Source organism: Podarcis vaucheri, assembly GCF_965113315.1.
Source record: "Podarcis vaucheri genome assembly, chromosome: 16".
Lineage (NCBI taxonomy): Eukaryota > Metazoa > Chordata > Lepidosauria > Squamata > Lacertidae > Podarcis > Podarcis vaucheri.
In genome coordinates, this window is record NC_138754.1 from 33880259 (window position 1) to 33906889 (window position 26631).

Below are 26631 nucleotides of genomic sequence, written 5' to 3' on the forward strand. Positions count from 1 at the left end.
TCCTCATGGGAATTGAAGAGAGCGATCTAGAAAAGAGGGAGGAATGTTAGGCAGAGCCCATGTTTCAAGGGTGAAAATAGGCAACACCCTTGTCCCCCCACAAAGGATTGCAAGCCCAAGGCCCTCTTTCAACCACTGAGAAGTCTCAAACCCAAGACCAACAGCATGCATATTTCTCAGACATCTTCTCCACTGTTAAATGCAACCTTTTCTTTCACAGTGAGGTCCAAGGGAAAATTCTGCCTGGGTTTGGAGAGCAGATGTCACGGCCCCTGAGGCCAATAGAAGAATCTTGTTTTGTGTGTGGATGTTGACACCTGTCTCGCCTTTCAACAGATTAAATAAAGACATTGTACTCTCATTGCAAATATCCCTCTGGTCCAAGATGCTTTGATGGCAGCATGATTCCTTCTCTCTGCCTTCCTTGTGAGTTTCCTCTTTTTCTTTCCCTTACATCCAGTCAGATTTCCTGAAGGCACATTCTGTGCTTGCAGGTTCGTTAAGTCAAAAAGCATGAGGCCTTGGCAGTGCACTGAGGAGCAAGTGCCTGAAGAGGTTCTGGCATGCCAGCAGGCCCTGGCCTAAATCTGTGCCCTTGTTTAAGTGGATCAACTGATCTATCGGCAGGCACAATGCACATTCACCCAGAATGAGAGAGGCTTGCCAAAGCATCTTTCACATTCATTAAGTGTCTCTGTAATGGCCAGAATCAGAGCCAGACGTGTCCTGCTGACTCTTCCTCCTTCTTTCGTTTGCGCTGTTCCAATGATCAAGAGCTGCCTTTGCTCTTCAGGCTTTTGCTTCAAGAGACAGACTTGAGCCACATTCACACAATACTTTTAAAGCCTTATAATATCCACTTTGACAGTATTTGGCTTCTCCCAGAGAATATGAGAACCATAGTTTTTTAAGGAGTTGCTAGAAGACCCCTATTCACCTCACAAAGCTTCAGTTCCAATGGCAATTCCTCTTCCCAGGGAACTCTGGGAATAATATATTTATAAAAAAAGTTAACTTATAACAAAGTTATAATTAACTTTGGAACAGTCCATTTCAAACCAACAGACACCATCTGTTGTTAATTATTTGTTTAGTTATTATTAAATTTGTATCACAGCGTTCACCCAAGGAACTCAAGGTGCTGAACATGGTTCTCCCCTTTCCCATTAATTACATCTTCACAACAAGCCTGTGAAGCAGGTTAGGCTGAACAACCGAGAGTGGCTCAGGGTCACCCAGTGAACTCCGTGGCTGAGTAGGGATTTGAATCCTGGTCTCCAAGTTCCTAGTCAGACATTGTAACCACTACACAACACTGTCTCTGCACTCCACACTGACACTGCAGATGATGTGCTCTTCACATGAAGAGGGAAGGAAGGAAAAGGGGAAGGGCCATTTGTGTGACTTCAGAGAAGTGCAAATTGTGAAGGATGGCTGTGCTGTTACAGTTTGGATATTGTTTCAGAAAATGATGTATGTTGTGGCCACAAATGTGGCTTAAGAGAGGTTCTATCGTAGAGCAAAAATCTATTATTATTATTAATGTTACTACTACTACTACCACTACTACTAAAATTTTTGTACTGCCCTTCATCCGAGGATTACAGGGTGGTTTACAATATAAAAACACAAAAATGCTTAACATACTAACGAACAAAAACAATACCCCACCCCCCGTTTAACAGGCCATGGCTAGTCAAATTTGCCAAGGGCCTGGTAGAAGAGGAATGTTTTTGCCTGGTGCCTAAAGATATGTAATGCAGGCACCAGGTGAGCCTTTCTGGGGAGAGTGTTCCACAAACTGGTAGCCACCACAGAAAAGGCCTGGTCTCGTGTTGCCACCCTCTTACAGACATGGGGTCCAGGAAGAGGCAGCTGTCTCCCTCTTTCTAAAGCAGAGGTGGGGTACTATTTTCTGTCACATGGCTTCTGAAGGCCACCTGACCATGGTGGGAAGATGCAAAAGTGGGCAGGGCAATGAATGTCCATTGGCCCTTTGTTCAGTTGGCTAATTTTGGCAGACATTCTTCTTTGCATTTTCCACCCAGACAAGCAGGAGGCATTATCAGGGTTCAATGACATACTTCCTCTGGGCAAGAATCCATAGATTGAAAAGCAGGAACAGTGAGGGGTGTAGCTTTAGAAGAAGGGGTGTGGCCTGAGGAGAATTTTAGGGGTCAGCTAGAGATGTCTGGAAGGCTCAGGGGGTGCCAATTCAAATAAAATTGGGGGGGGCAGGTAAGCCCCACCCCACATAATCGATCACATGATGAGGCACATCCACACCATTTGAATAGCAATGCCCATCAACTTTGGGGGGCCCTGACACCCTCAAATATGTTAGGGGGGGCTGAAGGGACCTTGGCCCCTAGGAGTTGGCTCCTATGGGAGACTTGCATTTGTCACCCAGGCCTGCAGTTACTCACTACGGGTCTAAAGGTATAATGAGTGTTCTGTTGGGGAAGTATTTTATGATTATGATTATGATTATTTGTTTTGTTGCTGTTGCTTATCTTTGCTGGTGACTTTATACAAAAGTAAAGTCTCAAAGTAACTTTACAATAGTCTCTTGTATCATTACCAAAGGTAAGGGAGTTAGGCCCCCTCTGATCCATAGTAAGAGGTTTTATTTTTGTCTTTTTGGCTTGAGAAAAGAGGGGGGCAGATTTGGCAGGGAAAGGAGGGGTGCAGCAGTGGGGTCAACTCAGGGGAGAAGCTGTGCCCACTTTGAATGGGACCCACTCTCAGTAAAGCGAGGCACTCGCAAGCTGCAGCCCCGTTCCCTCACTTCGGTTACTCATGTGCAGTGAATGTAATAGGGCTGAGCGGCCCAGTTTTTCATTCGTGCCATAGTTTCTTCCTTTATTCTGGAGCAATTCAGCGATTTCACAGCCTGTGGGTGCTTTCCTGACAACTCATCCTTCCACATCAAATCCTACTGAGTGACGGGAGCCAGAGGCTATTCATAACGGCAGCGTATCAGCATGTAGTAATCATAATTACATGAAATAATAACTATCTAAAGGGCACTCCGATGAGTGACAAGCTCTAGAATGCACCTTGACACCTGCCAAAGATGTACTAAACACACACAAGGAATTATCCCCCGCCGTCCTGTCACTTGGTCAGCGGAGGCAGCCAGCCAGAGTTAATCAAATTAACCTGACAAAGTCAGGCGGGATAAGTTGTAGTCTTCACCTTGCTGTCAAAGGCATGTTGCTGAGGCGAGAGGTTTCTGAAGACCTCCAGGCCATGCAGCCAAATGCAGAGATGATGAGCTGTTGCTGTGCAGATGAATGAGGGAGAAAGTCTGGATCGGTGGGCATCTCAGTATGAACTTATGTCATGCCCAAACAGTAGACAACCAGAAACACAACTATCCTTTGAAATTCACATTTGACCAAACTTTGCAATGCAATTCTTCACCCACGCACCCCACCAAAAAACATTGGGACAAAATTTGTAATGAAAGAGCTGTTTTTATTGTAATTATTGGTATGGTGTTAATATATAGTTTATATATAGTTTTAAGTCTATCAATGGTGTTTTCTTTTTTTAAAAAAATGGTTTTTCCCTATGTTTTTAGCGGTAATTTTATCTGTAGGCCACTTTGAGTCCTGTCAGAGAAAATTATGGGGCACAAATAAATATAATAAAGATAATAACTGGGGGGAAATGTGCAAAAGTTGTATATATTTGCAAAAATGACCTGAGAAAAGGACACTCCCTTTTTTACACTGGGTGCACTTCTAGGGATGTCAGAAACACAGCTACTGAAACAGTCATTCTTCAAAATTCACGCTTCTCTGAATTTTGCCATGCGGTTTTCTAGCCAAGTAACATGTGCAAAAATGCATGTGCCAGGGTAAAGTGTGCACATAAGTATGTAAAGTAGTGAAATTAATACACAAATGTGTGTTACATGAGGGAAAGCTGCTTTGCAAAAGAATGTGTGCATGAGCCAACTTTGTACGCAAAGAGGTGTATATTAGGAAAAATACTCATTAAGTTACTGACAAATTTTCACGAGGACTTCAAAAATAAAATTCCCCAACTGATGTAGAAATCTGGAGAACTGAAATAAAGTCCAGAAAAGTGAGAAATCAGAGTGGACAGATTTACCCTTCCCTTCCACTAAGCTATGGTCTTCTAGGTTTGCCAGACCTCCAGGTTGCAGGAGAGAGCTTGAATCCCCAAGAGGACAAGAGTACCTTTCATAATAATAACATTCAAGCATCAGCCCAGCAGGAGCTGGCTGCAAATGATAGCGTGGACACTATGGAGAGTTCTACCATCTTCCGCTCCCCTCTCCCAATTAACCTCCATCTCCAGGGCCCACCCTGTGACATCACTGTGAGTTGCTCTGTGACATCACCAGGTAGCAGGTCTGCAGTGCTCCTGACCTGGTGGCCATATCCTTCCCCAAATGTACATGCACAAATCTGTAACATCAGCAGTGGAGAACTATGGAACCTCAGTCCCACAGGAGGCAGGGTTGACTACCAACTTGCATGGCTGTAAAAGAGGGTTAGACAAATTTATGGAGCAGAAGGCTATTGATGGGCTACTAGTCACAATCGCTGTTATCTGTCACCATAGTTGAGTTGCAGGTGTGAGGGTATTGGTGGCAAGCCTTTTGGCTCAAGTGGCAGTTAGGCATTAGAATATTGCTGGAGGCGATGAGGGGAGGTAATTGTCATACCTGTCCCTCCCATTTGAAGGGTATTCCGTTAAAGGATTCCAGAGGGCTTGGCCCTGTCCGAAGCCCGGTGGGTGGCTAGGGCCTACGGAACAACCCCTATCGGTAACCCCAGGGGAGCTCCGAGTCAATGTGTATTGGCAGGACTCCCCCTACTGGTGGTTAACCCCTCCCAGACTCCCTGGCGAGGCAGGAGTCAGATATAGTCGGTTAGGGCCAATAACTAAGCCAATACAACTCACAACCTGTAACCAATAAAGTTGTGGCCTTTTTTATCCCAATAACCGAAAATACTGGTGCCTAGTGTCTTTATTTCAACTATGGGAGGGATTGGGACCTTGCCACGCAATACCAGTTGCTTGAAACCACAGAAGGTTCCAATCCAACCTTACTGTATGCTTGTGAAACATGGACCACTTATAAACACCATCTCCATCTCCTCGAAAGATTCCATCAATGGTGTCTCCGAAAAATTTTACATAGTTCACTTGGGAAGACAGGCAGACTAATATCAGTGTACTGGAAGAAGCACTGGCTTCACCAGTGTTGAAGCAATGATTCTTCAACATCAACTTCATTGGACTGGTCATGTTGTGCAGATGCCTGATGATTGTCTTCTAAAGCAACTACTCTATTCTGAACTTAAAAAAGGAAAGTGTAATGCTGGTGGTCAACAAAAGAGGTTTAAAGACTGTCTTAAGGCAAATCTAAAAAAAATGTAGTATAAACACTGACAACTGGGAAACACTGGCCTGTGAGTGCTCCAGTTGGAGAACAGCCTTTACCAAAGGTGTCATGGGCTTTGAAGACACTCAAACTCAGGATGTAAGGGAGAAATGTGCTAAGAGGAAGGCACGGCTGGCAAATCCACACCGTGATCAACTCCCTCCCGGAAACCAATGTCCCCACTGTGGAAGGACGTGTGGATCCAGCATTGGCCTCCACAGTCATTTATGGACATTGTTAAAACCGTGTTTATGGAAGACAATCTTACTCGGCTATGAGTGATCGCCGAAGAAGAAGAAGAAGAAGAAGAAGAAGAAGAAGAAGAAGACGACGACGACTAGATGGGCCTTTGGCTTGAGCCAACAGGGCTTACCTTATGTTCTTATGTTCTCAACTTTGTAGTGAAATAGCTGGCTCAAAGAGCCAGCAGGAAGCTTGGCTTGAGCTGTGCAGAAATGAAGTACCAGATCACTCTTGTCCCCTTCAGCCAGTGTATGTTTTTGTGTGTGTGTTTGGAATCTCGAGTCGCTGCCTGTTGCCACTCAGGCTGCCACATTATCAGCTTTCAGCATAAGCCTCGTATTTGGAGCTCCTGGCTGAGCCTTCTCTGCCGACAAAGCCCTGGGCCTGTCTGCCTTTTGTGAGCTCCAGCTAGTGTTGGCTGGAACGAGATCTCAATTACCCCAGCCCTCTCTGCCTCTCTCTCTCTCTTTTGCACTGACGTCTAGGATTTATCGCGCCGCCATGCAGGTTTCCCGGAAGACGAGAAATACTTGGATAAAGGTGCCATCTACTGGGCAGAGATTCTAAGAAATGGGAAACGGTTGGTGAAAAGGGGAGGGGAAGCAGAGCTATCTCTGGAAAGGAGAGGGAGAGAGTGCTCTTAATAACACACTAGGCGGAGGAAAGCTGAGCAGAGGCCACCCCGGCAATTGCATTGCGACAATGTGGATCACAGTTATTTTGATTTGTAAATGTCTACTTGCTCGGGGGAAGCAGCCTTTACATAGTACTTAGCTGTCAACTGGTTCTGATGCACGGGTTGTTGCGCATCAATGGGGGTCTGTATTTTTCACAGTTTGTGTACAGGGAAAGCATGCAATCTTACTCCCATTGGTTTTTCATTGTGGCCAAGCGCTGGCTGCACCTCCTCTCTGGTGAAACGGGAGCATTTCCCCCTCGGCTACTCATAACAAGAGCATCTAAGGCTGATCCGTGTGTGCGTGGCTGTGTTTTATTTCTTCAAATATTTATAAGCCACACTTCCATATAAAACAATCACAAGGCAGTATGCAGACTGAAAACACAGCCTTGCAATAAAAATGTCAAACACATCAGTAAGGATGTGCTAGCAGAGAATCTGAAGTTTGAAAGGCCTGTCTGAATAATGCAGTTTTTAGAAGGCACCTAAAAATGAGCAAGGAGTTCCACAGGGCAGAGCCTGCCATGCTAAAGACTTGCTCTCTGGTAGAGGCCAGCTGTGGGACCACCAATAGGGCCTCATCAGAAGACTTCAGTGATCAAGGTTGTTGATGATATCTGTCTCGAGAGATAATGGAGTGTACCTCTGGGGGTGAAGTCAAATCAGGGCCAGATTTAGGTTTGATAAGCTACTGAAGGTAATGGGGCCCTTTATATGTCCAGCTGTCCTTTGTGAACAACAAATTGCCACTGCTTTTTTGTGTTGAATATATGCTATATGGCAATTTATGGACCTAATAGGTATGTATACCTCATGACCACCTCATGAGAAGACTCCCTGGAAAAGACCCTGATGTTGGGAAAGATGGAGGGCACAAGGAGAAGGGGATGACAGAGGATGAGATGGTTGGACAGTGTTCTCGAAGCTACCAACATGAGTTTGACCAAGCTGCGGGAGACAGTGGAAGACAGGAGTGCCTGGCATGCTTTGGTCCACGGGGTCATGAAGAGTCGGACACGACTAAATGACTAAACGACTAAACAACAACAATAGGTATGTAAAGCAACACAAAACACTGTTGCTGTATGAAGGTTTTGTTTTTATTTTTTATCTTATATTTTGGAAATGTACATCAAGGTTTTTTCCCCTTCAAATTTTTTTGGGGCCCCCAAGAGAGTGGGGCCCTAAGCTATAGCTTGTTTAGCTTATACAGTGCTACCTCAGGTTAAGAACTTAATTCGTTCTGGAGGTGTGTTCTTAACCTGAAACTGTTCTTAACCTGAAACACCACTTTAGCTAATGGGGCCTTCTGCTGCCGCTGCAGCACCGGAGCACGATTTGTGTTCTCATCCTGAAGCAAAGTTCTTAACCCGAGGTAATATTTCTGGGTTAGCGGAGTCTGTAACCTGAAGCGCATGTAACCTGAAGTGTATGTAACCCAAGGTAACACTGTATAGTATGTGAACTGAAAGCAACAACAGTGAATACCGACTGCATTCGCTGGACTCATTCCCATTCTGGATAGGGGATAAATAAGCAAAACTGGGCAAATTCCAGTCCCTGCTTCTGTTTTTCTTGGGATTCTCCAACTTCCCTATCTGTGACGCAATAAGGAGTCCAATTGACAGCACAGTCCTAGTGACGTCTGGAATTTTATTTCATTTGACCTGTCTTGTTACGTCAGTGGACTCTAGGTCTCTTTCTGCTCCGTGTAGTGGCTGCTGATACTCTCTGGTGTGTCTTGGATTAGATTAATTAACGCCTTTCCGCGGACAGAGGTCACATTCTCTTCTCTGCGTGTAAACAGGAGCTGCTTAGAGAAACAAGCACATGAGACTGGCTGTGTCAACAAGGGAGTGAACAGTGGTAGCATTTCCACTACTCTTCTAGGATCAGCCAGAGCCAAATTTCATCTTCCTTATTTTCTTAAGGGATTAGTGAGGGCCTAGTAAATTTGCCTCAGCTAAGATTGCAAACATTGGCTCTCTTCTTTTGCACCCCTGCTTTCTCCCCCAGTCCACCGGTGACTCCACACTTGGCTCAGTGACAGCATTTATCCAGTGTCTTTGCACAGATCCCTCTTGGGCTATTTCCCCGTCCCGTCCCGAAGCCAAACCAAATTCAGGAAATGTGGTTGAGCTGTGGGAAAAGTCTGCAAAGGAGCAAATCCTCTGTTCTGCTCAGGTTTCAGATTTGCTTTGGACGGCTGGTGGAGGGAATCTTTTTGTTAAAGCTCCACAGCAGAAGGCCCCTAAAAGTAGTCATTTCAATTTTGGGGTGTGCTTTCTGACTCTCCCACCACCCAAGTATGCACAGCATTTGTGAGTAAGTATCTGTGTTTCTGAGGGACACGGGTGGCTAAACCACAGAGCCTAGGACTTACGATCAGAAGGTTGGCGGTTTGAATCACTGCGACGGGGTGAGCTCCCGTTGCTTGGTCCCTGCTCCTGCCAGCCTAGCAGTTCAAAAGCACGTTAAAGTGCAAGTAGATAAATAGGTACCACTCCAGCGGGAAGGTAAATGACATTTCCATGTGCTGCTCTGGTTCGCCAGAAGCAGCTTAGTCATGCTGGCCACATGACCCAGAAGCTGTACGCCGGCTCCCTCAGCCAATAAAGCGAGATGAACACCACAACCCCAAAGTTGGTCACGACTGAACCTAATGGTCAGGGGTCCCTTTACCTTTACCTTTACACCAGCAAGAGCCAGGGGACAGGTGGTGGGGTGACGATGAATGGTTAGAGGGAGAAGAGGGAGCAGACTAGGAGGAGGTGGTCTTGGAAGCTGAAGAGGCAACAGGGTTTAGCGGGCAGGAAGAGGCTGTGACAGAGAGCAGTCCAGACTCAGAGGCAGGAGAGGAGGTGGACCAGGAGACAGAGATGAGGCAGGCTGCTGTGACCAGCTCCCCTCCCTGCAAAGGAATGGTATGGGTGGAGTGAAGAGAGACAAGATGAAAGAGGTTTTTGGGGAAGAAACCAGGGAAGAAACCTTAGAGAGTGGTGGGAAGGTGGAAACCTTCAGTTCTCACAACTGCCTCATTGGAGCAAGACCTGCTGGGAAGAGTTGCTGTGATCACTAGGCCTGAGCTGTTTTGGTTTCTGTGAATAAAGAGTGGGTGCTGGGTGTTTTATTGCCAACCTGCTTCAGACTCCAGCTCCTGATAGAAGTGGAGGAAGCAGTAAGCATTCCAGACCACACTCCCCCCAAAGCATCATTGGTGGCTGGTGCCCATTGGGACTGGCAGGGTGGAAGGCAGGAAGACCAACATTGGAGCCAGTGGCAATGACAGGCAGAGCCAAGGAAAGTCATAGCTACCAGCTGGTTGGCTGTAAGAAAGCAAGCAGGTAAGTGAGTGAAAGCTGAAGGAAGATTGAGGCTGGCGAGGCACTGACAGCCTCCACTGGTTCCTATGTGTCACCTAGGGATGGATGAATATGTCAATTTAAGTTTCTCATTTTCACAGCTTCAGTTCCATTCTCCACATTTCTAAAGAAATCGGCGTGCTTTTCATTATTATTAAAAATCCTGATTTAAGTTCGTCAGCATTTTAGTGCTATTTTCTCCCAATAAGTACAACTTCTGTACGCAGTTGTGAATAAGGTACATATTTTGGCAATCTGTTTCCCCTGATATAATGCGCCTGTGTATGCCTTTTTTTAAAAAAAAAAACCTATATGTGTTTTTATGCACAATATAGGCATGTTTGTACTCATTGTTTAGAGAAGTGCATTGCAAAATTTGAAGAGGTGAGAATTTTGAAGGGTGGCTGTCTTTTTATCCATGTCTTGATTTGAGAAGTACAAATTACCCTATTTTTTGCTCTATAAGACTCACTTTTTCCCTCCTAAAAAGTAAGGGGAAATGTGTGTGCATCTTATGGAGCGAATGCAGGCTGCACAGCTATCCCAGAAGCCAGAACACCAAGAGGGATTGCTGCTTTCACTGCACAGCGATCCCTCTTGCTGTTCTGGCTTCTGAGATTCAGAATATTTTTTTTATTGTTTTCCTTCTCCAAAAACTAGGTGCGTCTTATAGAGCAAAAAATACGGTAGGTAGCCTCTCCATGAAACGGAAATGATTGAATCCTTCCCCCTTGCATTACACATAGGATTGCTCGACACTTGTTTCTTCCCAGCACAAAACCTGTAGCTCCAGTTCTTGTGTTCCGTTTGTGTTTTGCTAGTATCTGGGTCCTGAGTTTGATGTTCTATTTCCTTTCTGCCCCCCCCCGGCAACACTTGCACATTTTCTCTTGAGCTGCGGCCATCAGAAGTCAAGGAGGCTGGAGAGCAGCTGGGATGAGACAGTCGGCAGATTTCCCCCCGCGGTTTCAACCCTGGCTACTGCTCTTCAACTCTGCTCTGAGGCCACCACTGTGCTTATTAATAGTGATCGTTAGCATCTCCCAAGACTGCACTCAAAGAATCTTGAAAAAAGCAAAGGCGGCCATTTGCTGTTCCGTTTGCTCAGTTTGAGGAAACCACTTCAGCAATTATCACTGCCTGGCTCTGAGCTTATCTTTCCCCCAAAGCTATGCCATTACCAGTGTGCGTGCCTGAGTCATTCATGCTGATTATTCTGTTGTAATTATTTGGAGGTTGAGAGAGAGAGAGAGAGAGAGAGAGAGAGAGAGAGATATGAATTAGCATGACTTCCTGTCTATATAGGCCTAGGAAGAGAGATCTGGAAGGGATGCTGATTATTCCTTGTGATGAGGAAACATTTGTGGCACACCTAGTGCTATTTATTGACTTTAAATAATTCTTAACTCTGCTCTTCAGCCAGCAAAGGCTCCAAGGGCAGCTCACAGATCAAGGAAAACGAGGAAGTCGTTGCACTCAGGCTCCCAATCTAAAAAGGGATGGCATGAAAGGAAATGGGACTGAGAGGGAGGAGGAAATAAGAAAACTCAAGTACCAGCTCTTTAGCTGCAAGTCCTTCTAAAGACCAGCGGCAATGGAAACTGTTCAGGGAGAAGAGTAGCTAAACATTGCTGGTGTTCCTGTCTCTCTCTTGGCTAAAGCCTGGTGGAATGGAATGGCCAGGTGATAGTTGGTGGGTATTGGGGAGGAGGGTGGCTTTTCAGCAGAGCCAGTCGTGGCCCTGATACCCTTCTCCTGATACCCCTAAACGGCCTCGGTCCAGTATACCTGAAGGAGCGTCTCCACCCCCATCATTCTGCCCGGACGCTGAGGTCCAGCGCCGAGGGCCTTCTGGCGGTTCCCTCATTGCGAGAAGCAAAGCTACAGGGAACCAGGCAGAGGGCCTTCTCGGTAGTGGCACCCGCCCTGTGGAACGCCCTTCCAGCAGATGTCAAAGCGATAAACAACTACCTGACATTCAGAAGACATCTTAAGGCAGCCCTGTTCAGGGAAGTTTTTAACGTGTGATATTTTACTGTATTTTTGGTTTCTATGGAAGCCGCCCAGAGTGGCTGGGGAGGCCCAGCCAGATGGGCGGGGTATAAATAATAAATTATTATTATTATTATTATTATTATTATTATTATTATTATTATTATTATTATTTCTGCTGCAGCCTAGTGGAATAGCTGCTGACAAGTGGTGGAGGGAGGACCTGGCTTCTCATCAGAATTGGCAGAATTCCTTTCGCTATCCAGCTAGCTCATCTTACGTTCTTACCCTATTTACTGAACATCCATCCTGATTTGCTGGCACAAAGTGTACATGTCTGGTTTATATTGGACATTCCTTCTGAATTGTTAGTGAGCGGGGTATATGGCGATAAGCATTCACCTCGATTTGTTTGTGGGGTGTTTACATGGCTTCCTGTTAAGCATCCACCCACCCATCACTATTTGGTGCATTTCCCATTCACCTAACTGCAAAAAGACTGGTGTTGGTTTTTTAAAAGGATTTGTTGTGCAAGATTGACAAAGAGCTTTACTCCACTTCAATTGTGCAAACCTGAATTTCTGGAATGCCATTGAATCTCTCCCACGAAACGCTGACAGTCTGGCCATGACCCAGGTTTCTCATTATGTTCTCATTTTAAGAATGCTGGAAGATCTGATCACAGACTTCTTCCTTTCCCATCTACTTTGGTTCTTAGGAACCTTGGAACTCTACCCTTGGATGTGCATCCCACATCTCCTATCATGTGAGCTCCCCGCTGCGTTCCACTTGCTCTGCTATTTCCTGTTTCTCTGTCTCCATTTCCTTTCAACACACCACCAGTGTTCCCATTCGTGACTGTCCTCCAGCCCCCTGGGGAATTCCGATTGACTTTATGGTCGTCTAAAGATCTCGGCAATGGGTTTGGTAATCATTTTGCATGTACACGGCAGAACATTAACGTAACTGGTAATTAATTTGTTTTAATTGTTTTTATATAATCCCCGCGAGCGAGCTCATGTTTTGTTTTGCATCTGTTATGTTTCTGATTCAAATTTTAATGCCTTAATGGGAAGAGTGCCAAACTGCCTTTGCACTCAACGCTATGAGCGATCTCTTGGCTCCCTTCCAGCGCTTTATTGTCGAACTAACTATACAGCACTGTAATTTAACTAGCAAAAATGTGGCAAATCACTGTTATTAATAACAATAAATCTATTTCTGCAGGTTGACAGCATTAAAATAACAAATTACCCAGCAAGGGAAGCTGGTAATTTTGGGGTGCTTGTGAACTCTGCGATCATCGCCAAAGTATAATATCCATTATTAAGAGCCCTTTGGAGACCCACGCAGGAGACGTCTATACATGACAATACATCAGAGGAATAACTACAGGCAAAGATGCAAAGGGCTTGGCCTGAACCCATTGCTGTCGTTCATCCCTTTGGTTTAAATATTAAAAGCAGCAGGAGAGAATGACAGTGATGTATTAAAGATGCTTCTGACTTCTCCCAGCAGTTAACTCTCAGCAATTCAGACATGTTCTGCGCATGGCGGCTAGTATTTGCAGAGGCTTATATTTTTTTAATTCTTTCTCACCAGCTTTCCAGAAGCTGATGCTCAGCAGGGAGGCCTGGAGTCCCCACATCTGAGCATTGGATAGGGATGCGGGAGGATGGCTAGGTTTTGCATGCTAATGATATGACAGCTGAATAGGCAGACTTGGTTATAGAAAGCTGAATAAGACTCAAGATTGATTTTTTTTTTTTGGGGGGGGGGTAATATGCAGAAGTCCCAGGTTCAGTTCCTGGCATCTCCAGAGCTGGCAGAAAGACTCTTTAACAGCATGGAAGCAGCAATAAACTATAGCACAAATAAACTTACAATGCCAAAATATCGCTGGCAGATACCTTTAAAGGGGAACATGGTCACAGCATGATCTTTAAAGGGGAAGATCATCCCTCTTTTAACAAACAGTAAAACGAAACATTAACATAATATAAAATAGGTTGTAAAAAGGTAAAGGTAAAGGACCCCTGGACGGTTAGGTCCAGTCAAAGGCGACTATGAGGTTGTGGCACTCATCTCACTTTTAGGCCGAGGGAGCCAGCGTTTGCCCATAGGCAGCTTTCCCAGTCATGTGGCCAGCATGACTAAACTGCTTCTGGTGCAACGGGACACCATGACGGAAACCAAAGCACACGGAAACACTGTTTCCCTTCCCGCCACAGTGATACCTATTTATCTACTTGTACTGGTGTGCTTTCGAACTGCTAGGTTGGCAGAGCAACGGGAGCTCACCCCGTCGTGGGGATTTGAACTGCCAACCTTCTGATCGGCAAGCCCAAGAGGCTCAGTGGTTTAGACCTCAGCGCCACCCACATCCCTAAAATGGATTGTACAAGCAAAGGGAAACCATGGGACACTACTTTAGAATGAGCCAGATCACTGACACTACTGTCCCAGTATTGCTTTCCCCAGGCAGGTGTTCCAACTCCAGCACCCATTATCCCTGACTATTGGCCACATTAATGGGGGATGATGGGAATTGGAGCCACATATTATTTAGAGACCTAAAGGTTAGCCGTCCCTGGTCTCTTCACCCAGCCTTGCCTGGAGATGGCCTTGCCTGTATATAAGTGAATGCTCCACCCCTGCGCTACTTTAGCTGGTTAGGAAGTATAAGAAACACAGCCTATTTCAAGAAGCACGAGAACAATTTCTGTTTAAACAGAATCTTTCCTCTTGGCTGCGAGTCAAGCAAAGGAGGGGGCGGTTGTTGCTGCTGTTGCTCAGTGAGAGTGCTTCTGCCTCTTGGTAGCACAGACAGCACAGCGACATGTCATCAACCAAGCTGTTCAGAAGGGCTAGGTCAACTTGTATTGCACTAACACCCTAGAGGATACAAGCATGCTTAGCCAGTGCAGCAGCTGCAGATTGATACTATTTCTGAACAATGCCACTGCTAGTTTGCCTTGTTGTAACATCTCTATCAGGGGACAGGCAAGCAGAGAGCTACAAGGAGTCAAAACTCCCAAACATGTGTTTCAAGGATGGCGCCAGAGACCAAAACACAGAAGTGACTGGGAGAGCCATTTCTGAATCTCCTGATTACTCAACACAACCACCCACCCACACCCTTAGGATGCCTTCGAAATAGTGAGGCCCCTGGTGGCATTTGTCCATTGGTGTAGCAATGTCTGTGCGTCTCTTGGGCTTTTCTCCCTTGCAGATGGTTGTCAACAATGCAGGACTGTGCGTCAAGATTCCTGAAACCACGAACAGTCCATTCTCCAAGCATTATGTTAAAACAAGGGCGGTGGTGGTGGTGGGGTCAGTTTTGAGCAAAACAACAGTGTTGATGAATGGGAGTTTAATTCTTTCTCCTCCGCCATTTCCCTGATGTAAATCTCAAATGCTCCCCTCCCCACAGACATCTATGACAGGGGTCAGCAAACTTTTTCAGCAGGGGGCTGGTCCACTGTCCTTGTGGGGGGGGGGCGGACTATGGGGGGGGTGAATGAATTCCTATGCCCCACAAATAACCCAGAGATGCATTTTAAATAAAAGGACACATTCTACTCATGTAAAAACACGCTGCTTCCCGGACCGTCCGTGGGCCGGATTGAGAAGGCGATTGGGCCGGATCCAGCTCCTGGGCCTTAGTTTGCCTACCCATGGTCTATGAGCTTAAGGGTGCTTGTAGTGGCAGCATCAGAGCAGGACTGTGCAGAAAACTGAGCGTAACTCCAGGGCCATACTTGGCAGAACGTGCAGGAGGATCCCCAAATCCCAATCTCTTGTTTATTCATTCATGTAAATTAATAGATCACCCTTCGTCTGGGGATAACAGGGTGATTTACAGTATGAAAACACAAAAACATAGAACATCATAACAAGCAGAACTATATACAGTGGTACCTCAGGTTAAGAACTTAATTCATTCTGGAGGTCCGTTCTTAACCTGAAACTGTTCTTAACCTGAAGCACCACTTTAGCTAATGGGGCCTCCTGCTGCCGCTGCGCTGCCGCCGCACGATTTCTGTTCTCATCCTGAAGCAAAGTTCTTAACCTAAGGTAATATTTCTGGGTTAGTGGAGTCTGTAACCTGAAGCGTATGTAACCTGAACCGTATGTAACCCGAGGTACCACTGTACTTGATACAGTTTAAAAGGCCATAGATTGTTTAATTATCCAAAAGCCTGGGAGAAGGGGAAAATTTTCGCCTGGAGATAAGTAATGATGACACCAGACGAGCCTCCCTGGCTTATCACACTTTACATTAAGGTACCGGTAACCGATTTAAGGACAGGCAATATGAAGTGTATGGGGGCATTACTTCACAGACAGTGCAGTGTTATGGTTAGAGTGTTGGACTAGGACCCACTCAGATATGAAGCTCACTTGGTGACCTTGGGCCAGTCACTTTCTCCCAGCTTGTTGTGAGGATAAAATGGAGGGGGCTAGGAACTACCTTGGGACACAGGTGGCGCTGTGGGTTAAACCACAGAGCCTAGGACTTGCCGATCAGAAGGTTGTGGTTCGAATCCCTGCAACGGGGCGAACTCCCGTTGCTTGGTCCCTATTCATGCCAACCTAGCAGTTCGAAAGCATGTCAAAGTGTAAGTAGCTAAATAGGTACCGCTCTGGCGGGAAGGTAAACGGCGTTTCCATGAGCTGCTCTGGTTCGCCAGAAGCAGCTTAGTCATGCTGGCCACATGACCCAGAAGCTGTACGCCGGCTCCCTTGGCCAATAAAGCGAGATGAGCGCCAAAACTCCAGAGTCGGCCACGACTGGACCTAATGGTCAGGGGTCCCTTTACCTATAGGAACCACCCAGGAAAACTGGGATATAAATGTAATAACAACAACAGCCACCCAAAGAGAGTCTCCCCTGTCCATAAGACTATTAAGTCCAGAGCCTGCACCCCAAGGTGCCTGAGGAATTTGATCTTTATGAAATCTGATATAAACTAAACTGAACGGGCTTACATTTTTTGGAGTAACGTGCAGATCTGAACACAGCTATTATTCCACACTTCTCTGAAGGTTTCAAAGTGAACATTTGCAGCTCAAAGAACATGGAATGCATTTCAATGTGCTTATTGTGAGGCCATATACCGTAGCAACATTTATTTATTTTTTAAAAAATATATATTGTAAACATAATGTACATTACTATCAGCCCAAAAGAACAGCAGCAGGGCATTACATCACACTACATTCAGAACAAGCAATCAAGCAAAGAAAAAATATTAAGGGGAAGTAGTGCTAACACACCAATATAAGCCAAAATCATAAGAAATTATGACTCGTCCATCCCTCTGGAGACACCCCCCCTCTTTGGGGGGGGTTTATTGTTTTATTTGTTATTGTTTTTATTATGTATTTTGTGTTTTTATCTTGTATTTTTATGCTCTGAACTGCCCTGAGATCCAAAGATGAAATACAAATAATAATAATAATAATAAATATATGTGCTATTTTTCCCCTGCAGTAGCTGAGGTCCGTAAGTTCTTACACACTACAAAGACAAATGGAGTTTTTTCAAACTTTCCCATTGCAAAAAGTTCTTTAGAGTGGCAAGCTTTCATGCCATCAGTCTAGAAAGACGTGGGGAAGCCGGAACAACATTATTTAGATGCACCACATGTGTGTGATAAATGCAGGTTTTTTCCTTTTCTTAAAAATTTCATGTTGATACAAAGTGAGGCATAATGGATGTAGCAGTCAAAACTTGTGAAGGCAACACATACTAGAAATAATCTGATTTGTCCATCCCTGGACAAAGCCCCCGAGCAGAGAGAGAAAAACGACCCCACTTGACATGAGGCAGGCTTCTATCTCCCCAGTGTAATTTTAAGTGGGTTTTAAAACCTCCATCTTTTTATTATGGACTATAGTGGTTAATTATGTCCCAAACGTCCAGTGATAACAGTGGATTGATTCTGGCATCTATGCTTGTATTGCGCTATATCATGGTGGACTATGGCTGGGCTCCCTGCTGTTAACAATGTGGAGAGATATTGTTTTCAAGGTGATTGCAGTGCTTTATATGGCTTTAAACTGGGGGGGGGGGGTGAGGAGAACTGGGTGGGAGGCAGATCCTTAACCCCCTGCAGGCCAACTCTAACAGATGGATGGGATTTCTTACCTGTTAATCCCTGTGGGAATGTTCAGGAAGGCAGGAGAGGATATATTGCTTATTAATATCCTTCCTAACTTGCGCTAGCAAGTTCCTTTACATAGCAGAGTTTCACACTCCCCTTTTAAACACACAGCAGGTAGTTGGTTGCAGGCTTGTGTAAACCTCTCACTATCAGGTTCCTGGTAATTTCCCTTATATCCCTCTTAAAAGAATAAAGACGCCGCAATCTTGTGTAAAGTATACAAAAATGGTTTGCTCACATTCAGTTCACAGATGGATCCCTGAAGGCAGACTTTGTTACAAAGTACAGTGGTACCTCGGGTTACAGACGCTTCAGGTTACAGACTCTGCTAACCCAGAAATAGTACCTCGGGTTAAGAGCTTTGCTTCAGGATGAGAACAGAAATAGTGCAGCGGCGGCGGCACGGCAGCAGCAGGAGGCCCCGTTAGTTAAAGTGGCACCTCAGGTTAAGAACAGTTTCAGGTTAAGAACGGACCTCCAGAATGAAATAAGTTCTTAACCAGAGGTACCACTGTATATACATGTGGAGCTATCCCATATGGGGATAATCCCAGTGTCTTCTGTTGGCTGGAAGCCAACAGAGAATCTCTTGCTAAAGAGCTGCTCCAACGATGGAAGAAGTCAAAAGGAGAGAGAGAATGTGTGCTGCGTGCCTTGTTACCTGGACAGGTAAGGTCATGCCCACCTCTAGTCACATACAAAGGAAGTATGTCCCAGCCAGGAGGAAACAGTAATTTTTCAACTGGCTGGACCAAACATTCCCCTGCATGTCCACTCTAGGAAAACAAGGAATGTTGTACTTGACTGCTACTTACGTATCACATCCCACAATCACCTGACATCATAGTAATGGCGGCACCGGTGGGACGGTTCATAGATGATTAGCATTGACCAGAAGCCCCACTTGCTTAGTGTTAGGGCCTGGCAGTGTGCAGCAGAAGGGGGGCAGAGATGGACCCAGGATTGGGGGACAGTGATTTATGGGGTTTGGTGCCACCTGGGAGGCAGGAGCCAGGGCAAGGGCAAGGGGAAAGGGAAGGAGCTGAGCAGTCAGAGATGAAGGTGGGGGCACAGCATGGGCTGGAAGCAGAAAGAGGCTTTCCGGCAAGTAGTGACTCCTTTGCAGGAGAAGCCTCAGGTTGTGTAAGTGCACTCCATTAGCCTAGAGTACAGAAGCCCAGGATAGGGGTCATGGTCCCACCGTTGCTTCAACAGCTCCACTTGTTCAACCTCTGCAGTGCAGGAATAACAGTTAAAGGATCCCTGACAGATGGCCACCAGTCCTTGGTTAAGGACCCAACTAACGCTATCTTGCCTAGAATAACACTCAGAATACTGTGGTCCCTGGTGGCATCTGTACACTGCATTTGGTGGCATTTGTTGCAGTGACAGTGCTGCTTGCCTTGGCACCTGGTGCCCATTGGCAGTGGGAGATCAGAAGGCTGGGAGGCCAAGCAGTGGCTGGAGCCCAAGCCCATCAGAGGCATAGCCAACAAACCATAGTTTTATCCTCCTCCTTTCCCCTGCTGAGTTCGACAAGGGGTAACACTGAGACTAAGGAGGAGGAAGCTGATAGGGCTGGATGGAAGTCTGAAGGGAGGCAGGTGGGGGGCATTAGGAATGCTGGACCATGCACCAAGATTGCTGACACCATCTCATTCCCCAAGCATTATGTTTAGCAGCAGAATGCCTAGCTCTTTGACTGATGCACATTATGCTGATGCGCTGGGCATCTTCCATCTCTTTCTGGATTTCAGCATGCAGGGTTAAGAGGCCGATGGATGGACGCTGCAGCTTAAAAAAAGAGCCAGTGTCCTCCAGAGGCTTCATCAGAATCCCCTTCCGCTTTCAGCAGAATACGTGTCTTCATAACGGAATAACTCAGCCTGGGGGAGTCCTGTGTGGCTAAAACTAATTTCTGCAGTGTGAACAATGGAAGCAGAAACATCAGAGGGAATTGTTATCGCAGGAAATATCAGAGGATGTTGCAGCAGCAGCACTGCAGGAAGCAGATAAAACCTGACCTCCCCTGCCAGCCCCCAGCTTAACTCTCAGTAAATCTTAGTAAATTCTGGTGGGAATTGTAGGCAGTGAAAGTGCTGTTGCACTGAGCTCCTGCTTTTGGCCTTTCTATGAGTACTGCTTTTGGCCACTGTGAGACTAACAAGATCTAGTCTGGAATGCTGGACTGGATGAATCTTTGGCCTGATCTTTCGCCCGTGGTGCCCCCCCCCCATGTTCCAATGCCCACAGTGACTGACACCTCATTTAATATGATAGACGAATCAATTTTACTGGATTTTTCTTCATCTCTTTAATGCAGGATGTCAGGGAACTGACATCGGAGCGAGAGGCGAAGGGGAGGCTCCCAGATGATGCTGGCGAAGGACCCAGCAGCAGGGGGAGAAACAGCTCAGTAGAGGGGGAAGCCAATCAGCGCAACAACAGGGATAAAGGGGGGCAGACAGGGGAATTGGAGAGAGGGCTCCAAGACTCTTCACTGGACATTAGTGAGGAGAGCCCAGGTCCTCCACTACCCACGCCTTCCCTGCACAGAAGACTCCCGCGCAGTGAGAGGAGGAGGAGACTGGGTGTCAAACAACTTTTATGTTGGAAGAGGATCAAGAAACGCCCACTGACGGATTCTGCCAGTGATTGAGGCAGCCACCATGAGAAGGGGCTGCGCAGTCAGAAAGGTTTAACAAGGCAAATTAACCGAGAAAGGTACCAGTTTACGCACGAGTAACTCATACCTATTACACAGCAGATCTGACTTTGTCTTCAGCATGAACTTCTGGCCTCTCTTATCCCAAATTCCACATCTGGGGCTGCTGTGATCCTGCACAAGGCCAGGCAGTTTTTAGAAACCATCTTCCTTATTGTGTAGCTTGGATCCTGGTGCAGATCCTAGATGCATTACACAGCAAATGTACACTCAAGATGGAAACCAACCATGGCAATTCAATTAGGCAGAGCGTTTTGCATTCCGATAAATATGGCAGACCAACTGAAGCTTCTGCTGTGTCTCCAGGAACTAGCACAATTTGTCCTTTGCAATTAAAACAAGGTGCTTCCCAATCATCATGCCCAATGCATCCTTTGCTTGCTCTGTCTTTGCATTTCATCTCTGGGTTGGGTTTCTCTGGTTGTTTCAAAGGTCTTGAATAATGCATCAACCTCTGGGACTGACACACTGAGCACTCGACTTGTAGCACACTGGTGAGAACATAAAATCCATGTTGCCATTGAAGAAAAATGCTGCCTATATGACATCGACAGCTTGACTCTTGTCTAAGTAAGGAGGATGGCATTCCTAGGAACTGAGCAGGCAGCCATATTGGTGGTGTTTACGGAAAGATGATGTTTTCCCAGTAGTGATGTATGGAAGTGAGAGCTGGACCATAAAGAAAGCTGATCACCGAAGAATGGATGCTTTTGAATTATGGTGCTGGAGGAGACTCTTGAGAGTCCCATGGACTGCAAGAAGATCAAACCGATCCATTCTTAAGGAAATCAGCCCGGAGTACTCACTGGAAGGACAGATCCTGAAGCTGAGGCTCCAATACTTTGGCCACCTCATGAGAAGAGAAGACTCCCTGGAAAAGAACCTGACGTTGGGAAAGATGGAGGGCACAAGGAGAAGGGGACGACAGAGGACGAGATGGTTGGACAGTGCTCTCGAAGCTACCAGCATGAGTTTGACCAAACTGTGGGAGGCAGTGGAAGACAGGAGTGCCTGGTGTGCTCTGGTCCATGGGGTCACGAAGAGTCAGACATGACTAAACGACTAAACAGCAAAACAGAAAGATAAGAAACTGCTTTATTCCAAGTCAACCTATTTGCTCATATAGCACAGTACCGTCTAGTCCAGGGGTGTGAAATCTATAGTCCTCCATATGTTGTTGGACTCCAATTCCCACCAGGCCCAGCCAGTTTGGCCAAGGGACAGGAATGATAGGAGGAGTCTTGTAAAACCTGAAGGACCCCAGAACCCCATTGCTGGTCTAGTCTGACTGGCACCAGTTCTACAGGACCTCAGACAGAGATGACTCTTTCTTATAATTTCTTTTAGCTAAAGATACCAAGAATTGAACCTGGGACCTTCTTTGTGCAAAGGTTGTGCTTCATCACTGCACTATGATCCATTCCATAGCACTCCTGTGATTTCTTGCAAAGGCTAAAAGATTGATAACCATCCTTTTCAGCATGGATGCTTGACCAAATTGGTACCTGTGAATTCTAATATAGGGTGAGCTGATCCCAACATCTCTTGGACTAATGTGTGAATTGGAACCTAGTTACCTGCCCAATTTTGCACTTACAAGGAAACTGCCTTATAGCAAGTCAGACTACCGGTCCATCTAGCTCAGTATTGTCTACACTGACTGGCAGCAGCTCTCCAGGGTTTCAGACAGGGTTGTCTCTCCCACCCTACCTGGAGATGCTGGAGATGGAAGCTGGGACCTTCTGCATGCAAATCAGATGCCACACTAACTGAGCTACGGCCCTTTCCCAAATATTCTGTAGACACAGTTCCCCAAACAATTTCAAGACATATTTCGCAAGAGACAATATGCATTTCAGTAAGTATTGAAAACTAGCATTTAAGTATATATTTTGAGAGGTTACGTCTTAAAAAATGGAACTGGGGGTAAAAATATTTGAAAGTGACACAGACTTAAAATTGACATATTCAACTATAAAAAGTTAAAGGGACCCCTGACCATTAGGTCCAGTCGTGACTGACTCTGGGGTTGTGGCGCTCATCTCGCTTTATTGGCCAAGGGAGCCGGCGTACAGCTTCCAGGTCATATGGCCAGCATGACTAAGCCGCTTCTGGCAAACCGGAGCAGTGCACAGAAACGCCGTTTACCTTCCCACCGGAGTGGTACCTATTTATCTACTTGTACTTTGACGTGCTTTCAAACTGCTAGGTTGACAGGAGCTGGGACCAAGCAATGGGAGCTCACCCCGTCATGGGGATTCAAACCTCTGACCTTCTGATCGGCAAATCCTAGGCTCTGTGGTTTAACCCACAGCGCTGCCCGCGTCCCTATATTCAACTATACTTAACTTTTTATTTAACTGGGATGGCCTACATAGGACTTCATATATTCCATAACTGCAAAGCCCTTATTGAGCCTGACTATAACAAATGTTGTCGACTTGTATAGTGAAAACCAATGAAATTAGCCCATTTAATAAGTTGAGAACATGGTGAAGTGGTTGTCCTTTTCCTTCACCCATAGAATCATAGAGTTGGAATAGACCACAAGGGCCATCGAGTCCAACCCCCTGCCAAGCAGGAAACACCATCAGAGCACTCCTGACATATGGTTGTCAAGCCTCTGCTTAAAGACCTCCAAAGTAGGAGACTCCACCACACTCCTTGGCAGCAAATTCCACTGTCGAACAGCTCTTACTGTCAGGAAGTTCTTCCTAATGTTTAGGTGGAATCTTCTTTCTTGTAGTTTGGATCCATTGCTCCGTGTCCGCTTCTGTGGAGCAGCAGAAAACAACCTTTCTCCCTCCTCTATGTGACATCCTTTTATATATTTGAACATGGCTATCATATCACCCCTTAACCTCCTCTTCTCCAGGCTAAACATGCCCAGCTCCCTTAGCCGTTCCTCATAAACCCTGCAAACTGCAAGAGAAGCTGGATACATGGTGAGGGAATCAGGGAAGCTCAGCTCAGACTGGTCCACATGATGCATCGCGAAACATTTGATGACTCCCATCTGCCCAGCTCCAAAATGAACCAAGTCAAAGTTGCATGATCAAAGCATGGTGCAAATGATTGTGGAGGGGGTCAAAAAAAGCACCATGCAATTGGAGGCATATGAATTGTCCCTCAGACACCCAGGTCTCTCTCTCCCCCCTCCACCACTTAAATGCAGCTGGACAACCCACCCCACCCCCAGAACACTGGAAATTCATGCTTTGACCCTTGTATGCATGACTGTAATAACCACATAAACCACATGCTTTTATCCTATTAAAGTTGCTAAGCTCTTAAAGCATTCTATTTAGTATGGTAATAACAAGCCTGAGCGATAAAGCCTTTAGTGGGCAGAGAAATAGCAACTGAGACCCTCTAAAGGGGATCACAATCTGTTTTCTGAATTCAGTTTGGCTGAGACAGGCCAATGCGGAAGGCAAATGCAGTCCCATAAGTGGGATAAAATTAACTGTACAAAGCTGTTCCGGTTGTCCAAATGAAGGCAGTGGGTGGGTGGGTTGTGTGGCAGGGCAGAGATTCTTACCTGACCTCTTTGCAGGTGAGTCATCACTGCTGCTTACAAGAAGGGGTGAAGTGGTGGCGAGGCTGGCACAGTGTCAGTCTGGTGCTCCTGCCAGTGTGTTTATTGCCACCTTGCCTCTCCCCCTGCTGTGAGTGGCAGTGACTCTTATGCAAATGAGTACCTTTGCCCCACAACACCATCTGCTACTGGATGAAAGACTACCCAAAGGGGTCAGATAATTGCTCTCTACTGCTCTAGAGGTCAGGACTAGGCGAACTTGGGCTTAGGTTACAGGAGCAGTTGAACAATAGGAAAAACGTCTTGCTGTAAAGAACAGTATGATGATGCAACCAGTTACTTAGAAGGGCGGTCAGCTTGCAAGCAAAGATGCCCCCCCCCAGGCATCCTCTAGTTCTGGATAGCTGAACTATAGTGTTACCCCCCCCCCTTCATAACCATCTGGGCTGCATCTACACAGTCCTTTTTAACAGCGTTACGTTTTAATAACACATTACAGTGGTACCTCGGGTTACATATGCTTCAGGTTACAGACTCCGCTAACCCAGAAATAGTACCTCGGATTAAGAACTTTGCTTCAGGATGAGAACAGAAATCGTGCTCCTGCGGCACAGCAGCAGCAGGAGGCCCCATTAGCTAAAGTGGTGCTTCAGGTTAAGAACAGTTTCAGGTTAAGAACGGACCTCTGGAACGAATTAAGTACTTAACCCAAGGTACCACTGTGCTAATTTTACAAGCTTACAAGCAAAACATAATGTGCCCATCTACATTATGAAAATCATGCCTTAACCCTTCCTTAACGTTATAAACCATGAATGTAGATCTGCCCCTGGTAAACCAAGGAGTCAATGAATGCTTTATTTATTTACGTTGATATGCTTTCTTCTCTTACGGAATCTAAGGTGGCATAAAAGTCCAGACAATTAAACCATCCAGTCTCCAGCCAGAACCCTGATGTGCTTACAATGGCCTTGTGTGAGACAAACACCTGGGAGAAGTGGGTTCAGCTCAGTCAGGAAGCTCACTTGGTGACCTTGGTTAAGCCTCAGTGGCCCGGAGTGCCTTCTATCAGCTTCAGCTGGTGGCCCAGCTATGCACCTATCCAAGGTTAGATTACTGCAATGTGTTATATGCAGGGCTGCCTCAGAAGATGGTTTGTAAACTTCAGCTGGTGCAGAATTCAGTGGCCAGGTTGCTCACCGGAGGAAGATGGTTTGAGCATATTACACTGATCCTGGTCCGACTGCACTGGCTACCAATTAGTTTCTGGGCCCAATTCAGATCTATAAAGCCTTAAATGGCCCCAGACTGCAATACCTCAAGGACCGCCTCTTTCCATATGAACCTACCCAGACCCGGAGGTCATCTTCTGAGGCCTTTCTTTGTGTGACTCCTCCTCAAGAAGTCTGGAGGGTGGCAACACAAGAACAGGCCTTCTCTGTAGTGGCTCCCTGTCTGTGGAATGCTCTCCCCAGGGAAGTTCGCTTGGCGCTTTCATTATACACCTTTAGGCGCCAGGTAAAAACATTCCTTTTTAACCAGGCCTTTGGTTGATTTGATTGACATCCTACGCCCTTTTAAAACGTGGCTCTTTTTTGGGGGGGTGTTATTGTTTTTATTTTATGTATTGTGATCTTTTCTGAGAACTGCCTTGAGACCGCTGGGTATAGGGTGGTATATAAATTCAATCAATCAATCAATCAATCAATCAATCAATCAATCAATCAAAAAGTCACTGTCTTTCATCCGAACTTACTTCACAGTGTTGTGAGGAGAGAACGGAGAACGGATGGTTGGTGGGGAGAGAACCATGTACGCTGCCAACTTGAGCTTGCCAGAGTGGATATAAATGTCATGATAAAAACATAAATATACAAAAGACTGTCTGAAAGAAGGGAATGTGGCTCTCAGGATGAAAAAGGTTTCTCCACCCCTGCATGGCATTAACACTGTGAAATTTCTCCTTGCCAAATCACACGCTTTCCTGCTGAGCAGTGGCCCCTCGTGACACAGGAGTGCTGTTTGGGGGCGACATCCCTGAAACACATATATAAGATGCAACTCTAGTCATCGTAATACTGGAAGACATGCTGTTGAAGGCATTCATTTTTGAATACTTCCCACAGCTGATCGACGACTCAGATTAAGCCCTGGATCACTGCAAAGGGAATATCAACTCTGCTCATGCTCCAGCCATACTTACAGAGCTCTTTATTCTCAGTCCCACTAGGGAACAACTCCAGCTGTCAACAGTGTTGCTTTCTCATTGTACTAACACGATGTGCGATGAATTGTACCGGACACCATTATCTCTTTGCTAAGCACCAACAAAGGCAGTGTAAAATTGCTTTGTTGCTGCCCATTTGATAATGGGCAAGTGTTTGAAAACTGGGGGAGGCAGCGAGTCTTCAAAATAAGCTAAAGCAGCTGTCTTTGTGGAACCTTAATGGTGATGCTGAAATCCCACTGATAATAGTTTTATCATCAGTGCTGTGTA